Raw genomic sequence first — 7,211 nt, forward strand, 5'->3', positions numbered from 1 at the left:
AGATTCTTTAGAACTTAACTAATGCAGCAATATTACATATCAGACATAGACTTGCTTCAATGTGTGTGTGTAGCTATGCTGGCTTTTTAGTATGTGTATTCCTTGTAAGTTATGCAAGTAAAGACAAATATAATAGTGCACAAATAAAAATAGTTCTAAAAGAACAATTACATGAGAACCAGACAGCAGAAAGCAGAGCAGGAAAGCTGGAGTATTACCTACTTGTGAATAAGTTAATACAGAAACCAGAATCTGGTAATATTTAAATGCATCTCTATAATGTGGAAAAATATTTGGGAGGGAAGTGTAGAATCTGATATAGCCATAAAAGCAGCAGCTAATGTCGATTTAAATAACAGCATGGATTTTTGGTATTGTGCACATGTAAGCCCACATATCTATGTAAATCACCAGTGTTCCCACAACAGGGTACCTCTTTAGAGTGCTACTTGCATAGAGTAACCATTACCCAGGGATGATAGGAAGCTACTAATTTGTTAAGCTTCTTTAAACGAGGAACCAGAAGGCAGTTAGTGAAAGCCGAGGTCCTTTAATCTTTCACTGCTCAATGAACTTTGTTCTTCCTCTGTAACTTGATATGGGATACGTGTGTAAAGACCTCCCTTGGCGAAAGGTGCAAAGTATCACATTATTCATAGGAAAAGAGTAATCCTCCATATCATGTTAGTTATGTTTGTTTGTTTGTTTGTTTTTCAGATCATTTACAACACGAATGAATGTGGCTGTCTAGGAGAAGGTACATGGGGAAGGTTGCAGCTGTAGAATTAAAATATTATTCTGGGTGACATTTTTGAATCTCTGCTCCAGGAGGAAAGTTACACAAGTTGAGAAAAGAGTAATCATATCGAGAGATCAGCACTGGAAAATGCTTTCTGGGTCAGAGTTACAATACCTACCAAACCGGTGAGTTTTATGTTACCCTGCTGTGTGCCTACATGGTTCCTGAAATGTTGCTAGAGCCAAAGAAGTTTGGCAGTTCAGTATGATGTTTGAAATTCTAAAGCTAGTACTCCCCTCAGAGAATTAGAAATGAAAACAAGTCTGCCTGCTGATGGAACAGGATGACAGAGCCCCTGCTTCTTCCATCAGGAATGCTCTGTTCATTTTTCTCCTGCACCAGTCATTAATCATTCCTCTTTCAACTTTCATTTTCACAGACTCACTATCTACATAAATGAGGGTGAGATACTGAGGTAAAAAAAAAACAAAGTTGCAGGATTAATATTTGTGCTTCTTAAAGCCCATTTCTAACTCAGGGTAAAGATTACTTTCTCGGGACAGGAAGTGACTGCTTTTACTAGCAGCATGGTATAGGCTTTTTGTTTTGTTTGGGGAGGAGGAGGGGAGAGATTGTATTGTATTGTGTATTGTATTCCAGTACACACCACACCACAATCAGAAAACCAAATATTCATCACTTTACATAAGGTTCTTATCTGAAAATCTTTCTTGTGCTAGATAAAGAATCTCTATGGCAAAAACGTTTTGAATGTAACAAAAACATTTATGCTTAAATGGGCTATAAAAGTCACAGAGCCTTCCATTAAATCAGAGCTGTCATAAACAAAATATCCAGTCCTATTTAAAAGAACTGTTTCATGTTGTTTGTGCTGCCAACTTGCTGATCTTGCATAAACTTATTCCCTTAATAATGAGTTGGTTAGAGTAACACCCATCATCCAAAAATGTGTTACCTTGTAGGAGATCTGCATTTTAATCAGCTGATGAAACAGATGTGGGAGGATTGTCATGAGCTCTTTCTGAAATCAGAGAGAAGCCACATCAGATCTATGGTAAAAAAAATGCCATCAAGTTGGTTTCATGTTTTTTTTCTTTTCTTTTTTTTTCCCTGACCAGTGAGAAACCGACTGAAAATTTAACCTTTCTCAGTAGAGAAAGTCGTAATTGAAGGGCTTGAATTGAATAATTTTGTTTAAGGAATTTTGCAGAATGTTTTATTAAAAAAAAAAAAAAAAAGTTGAAATTTCAGGTATGTTATAGAAATATAGCAAAGTTTATAGGTCAATCCAAGAGAGAGGAACTAGAAGTAAAATGAAATTCCATGATAGACAAATGCGTATAACTCATAATTGTTTAAATATATGTAGCCAAATAATATGGTGTAAAAGAGAGGATATATGGGTCACAGCATGGATACAAATTGCATGTATTCCAGTTAGCTTGTTTGGGTACTAGAACAGTGTGGATGTGGTAGCATGCAAGCAGGTTAAATTGTCCCTCTCCCAGTTCCTGTGAGCAGGCTGCCTGAGCTCTTCGGATATTGTGTTCTAATCTGTGTTTAGCTGTGGCATACCTTGACTGGGGAACTTTCTATCAATTACACCTGATATTTTAAATTCCTATCATCCTTCATACTTGGCCATAGAAATTTTGTAGCAGTTGAACAGGAACATAATAATGCATCTGAAATTAAGCACACCTTAAACCCTTTTTTCCTTGTGATAGTTTACTGGGTGGGAAACGGTCTACTTAAAAATATGACAAATAATAAGAACTTTCTCCCTTGTAGTTGTAAACAGATTTTAATCTTAGACAAATTACAAATATATATATTATATATATTTTAGACAGACCAGCTGCTTCTATGTGCATTTTTAGTCATGCACAAATAAAAGCAAAGATAAACAGCCAGATCCCTGTCTTGTTCTCCCTAGAGCCCAGGGTACTAGCACTTATTTTAAAGTATGTCACAATCCCAGCTCCTTTATCTCCTTCAATAGTGAGGATTGTTCCTTAGGCAGTCTGCCCAGGAGAAGGAAATGCAAATTATTGTTTTGGAATTGAACCCATTTCCTGCTCTTTGGTCATAATGAACGTAATATCTCTCCTTGGCATGGGACTTTAAGTATCCAGCTCCACAGATCAGCTGTTACCTTACTGTGTTCCACATGACTGCAGGCCCTTTTCCACTATCAGTTTTCTCAAGAGCATCGCTGAGCTATAAATTAAAAGTGTTAGCATAGTGTAGGTGTCGCTGATGGGTGTCCAGAGGACTCTTGCAGTATCATGAGGAAAGTTCAGTGTCATCTTTTGCTACTTGTTGTGTCCTAAACCTCGGAGATGGATACAATTCTGTATTTAGCATGCAATGTTGCATTCCTAAACTGTTTCTGCAGTCATATTTGTTAAATGATGACTGATAGAGTTTCAGTAAAATGAGGCATTCACTACTTATCATGCTGAATAAGGGCTTTAATGGATAGGAGAAAAGTGGCTCAACGTGTTTTTTTGGTTTGATCACCAATCTCACGCATAGTATTCATTATCTGAAACAAAGCAAATTGACTAATAAATAACCTCAACAATTTAAATGGGAAAATGGTTGGAACAAAAGAGTGACTTCTGCTTAAGGGTAAATTCAGTATTGCATTATTTCACTTCACAGATTGAAATGCAATCTCTTGAGCTTTTGAGTTATTGAAGATACTGACGTCATCACAAAAACAGTGTAGTTATAAAACAAAGTAATTTTATTATATTTTTTTCTTCTCTGTGTACTGTTATACTATGATACAAAGATTACTTTTCACCTCTGCTGGTACAGCAGAAATGGAAAGTATATTTGCATGTTTATGATAATTTTGGATTATAAATCATCCTAACTACTAATTGTTAGGTTCAGTTTAATTTATTTTCTATTTGTTGTATATTCCAATGATTTCCATTTCTTTTTGAAGTGTATAAACTTCAAGCTACAACTGATATCACATACTTTTTTTTACAAGAAGTATATTAATGGGATGAGAAGGTTTTCCCTCAGTGTTGCAACAGTTCACTTCCAGTTAGTGGCAGCAGTTAAGTGAGTCTTTAAAACACAGTCTAAACTCTGTTTAAACTTCTCTTCTTGCTGAACTTTCTTACTAATGAAACACTATAATGTATGACAAGAAGTGCAATTCTGAAATCATGTTAAAACCATTTCAGATCTAACCTTGCTATCTCTGCATCACAAGATAGCTTGTTAAAACACAACATTTCTAAATAAAATAAAATACAGCAGATGCAAAGTCATTATGGATGAATATCCAGGGATGCTTACATAGAACATACAAGACGATGGGCTCTCAACTGCCTGTTACTGCTCTAGTACGAGACTTTGTGGTTATGACAGATAACTCCAAGAAAACATGAGTTCAGTGGCAGTCAAAAAAAAAAAAAAAAAAAAAAAAAGAAAGATTAGAAGCTATTAGGAAAGAAACAGAGAATAAACTAGTAAACATCATTGTGCCATTATTAAAATCCATGATACTTCCACTTCTGAAGTACTGTGGAATGATCTAGTAGAACTGGAAAAGGGTCATGAAAAGGGTGCTAATCACCCAAGATACGGAATAACATCTATATGAAGAAGATTGAATAGGGCTAGGATTTATTTATTTATTTATTTATTTGTATGTATGTTGTTGTTTTTTCTTTTCTTTTACTTTGTAGCCTGGAAGAGAGAGGACTTGTTAAAGCTGTAAAGAGCTAGGGGCTGTTGGACTAGGAGTCAGATTCAGAAGGAAGTTCTTCATGCAGCCAAGTAGATCTGCTGAATGTTCTTTGCAGAGGACTTGGTGGGTGCCAGAAGTTGGTCTGAGATCAAGGGGGGTATCAAACAAGTCCTTTATGTGTGAGATTGGAGGTGCTAATGAGAAAACATTGCGCTTATGAAATATCCACATTTGAAAATAATTGCTGAATGTAAAGAGGGAAGCATTACTGTGACTTTTCCTCTTCAGACCCCTTTTGGAATATAATTATATTTTTCAGCATCTGCTGCTGCTTGAGATGACCTCTCGATCAGAACTGATATGGTTGCTCTTGTATTTTTAATTAAAATACAAATAGCTAACTAGTGCTGTCCTAAAACAGTCTCAAGGTATCTCCTAAGAGGTTCTTCATTTTTCTCATGGGAAATAAAGAGCATGTTGTGATCGTGGAGGCATGAACCAGAAGTGCAGAGGATGAGGCAGTACAAAGAACAACCTGTCATATTTTCTCTCAATATTGTCTATCCTGAAGTTGCTGCAGAAATGTGGCAGATGGGGCTGCCAGGTGCAACAGAGCCAATGCTGCCTCTGCTACCCTGGCTAGGTTTTCCCCAGTCAGATCTTTGCTCAATACTTAGCCCTTCCTCACTCAACTCCTGGTAGTTCCACTATAATCCTCTCTACCCCGGTGTGCATTTGTGTGTTACAGACTTGTATTTGTCTTCAGGTGGTTCAAGAAGGAGATCTGAGATCCTGATGTTCCAGAGCTGTCTGTACATCCAACATCCATAGTTGTTTAATGAAGAAAAGATGAATTAGAGGACAAAAGATATTCTAAAAGAGGTAAGTGCTATTTTATTTCACATTGTACCAGCTTTGCAGTCACAGATCACATTTTCTGTTTTCCCAGGTGTCAGGGTCACCTGTGTCTGCAAAAGAGTAGATAGAATGTCATTGGTTAGGAGCACGTATATTTTTCCCCTTCCCCCAGACTACTCTGTATTCTGTTTGATGACAAACAAATTTATATATCTCCACAAAGAATTAAGAGCAAAAAGGCACTTGAGAAGCAAAAGCTCTGAGGAAAAAATTAAAAGGACTCTCAAGTCAGAAAGTGCAGTCTGCTCATACAAGCCTGACCTGCATAAAATAGGCTGTCACCATGACCAAGTAATTTTTGCCATAAAAACATGATTTCTGATTTAACAAAGCTGGTCTTTTAAAAAGACAGTGATCTCCTTGTGCTTTAAGCAGCACGTTCTGGACAGTCACTGTGTCACTGGTAAACTGCTGGAGCACTACACTCGCTGTCTTGTCTGAAAGCACCTTTAGAGGGAATTCAGCACATTAAGCTTTTGTTGGTTGATGAGAAAAGAGGCTGTAGCCAGGCAGTGCTGGCCATTTGGAATGGGGAGAGACATCTTGCTGCCCACATGCTTTTCTCTGCCAGGTGTGTTCCCACTGTCAGCACAGTGTGATCCAGGTAGCCCAAGGTAAAGAGGTTAAGAGGAACAAAGTGGCTGCACTGCATAGGTGTCTGCAGACAGGCACCTTCCACCAAACCTCAAGTGCATTATTGCACTTCCTTCAAAGGGAGGATCAGAAAACCGAAGCCTCTACTTACCAGTTGGTTCTGACTTCCCCTTCAATCTCTAATGCTTTCCTTACAGCCGAAAGCAGATTTTTATCTCTGCCTCATCAAGTTATGGCTGTGCAGCTCCCTGCCATTTTGCTGGCTTCTTAACCCTTTCTTCCTCAACCCCTTCAGAAGTTTCTCAGCCTGGTATTGTGTAGGTATCTGTTCCTCAACATGACAAATAATTTCAATAATTTAAGTGTAGACACCAGGATACAATGTGTGTTTTGTAGTGGTCTTCCCAAACAAGTATTTTTCTCTGCTATTTTGTATCAAAACACAGGTTTATTCCTCCCAGCCAGTTATCATGGCATGAACTCCTTTACCAGGTAGCACTGTAAGACACAGAAGGAAATAATCACTTTCGGTTTTAGACGTATAGAGAACGTAGGTCACATTAAAATTCAAGCGCTTTGTTTGAGGCGGTTTTCATTACCTGGTACAGATCCCTGTGCGTACATTACTTACTGTGATTATTTATGACACCAATAAGCCTTACCACATCCACAGACTTTCACGGAAGTTATTTCGTATTTCCATTACAATAGGATGACTTAGGCCTTTCTTTCTGCTGACCCTTGTAAGAAATTTCCAGGGCACTCTTCATTAAGCAGGGCAGTATCCTGCAGACTGGTAAGATTTTGTGAGCTGGCTAACTAATGGTCTTTTCTACGTGTAGCATTACAGCACTTGTTTTTCCCTGAGGAGTATTACTGTAGTTTCTGTGGTTTCCTACTGAAGCGTCAAGCAATTTCTAATGGTTTGTGTAAAAATAGAGACTGGGCTGTTGTAACCATAGGTTGTTGCTTTCCAAGGGATTTTTTTAATTGTTTTTGTCAGAAGCCATCAATAGCTTTTCTCAGCTGGTGAACCAGGAATGAGGTTTTAAGTAAAAATGTATGTGTTTCTCTTATGTTCAGGTACATGATTTGTCTAGGCATATAGTGCCTTTGAAACCAGTGGGCTAGAACTTCAAATGCATTTTGTTGTTGTTTTATACCCCCGTGTCTGTTTGGGTTTAATGCCTGAGGGTAAAGTGAAACTTTTTATTTTTGATGAAT

The sequence above is a fragment of the Netta rufina genome (genome assembly GCF_964035555.1).
Source record: "Netta rufina genome assembly, chromosome: 12".
Taxonomy (NCBI): Eukaryota; Metazoa; Chordata; class Aves; order Anseriformes; family Anatidae; genus Netta; species Netta rufina.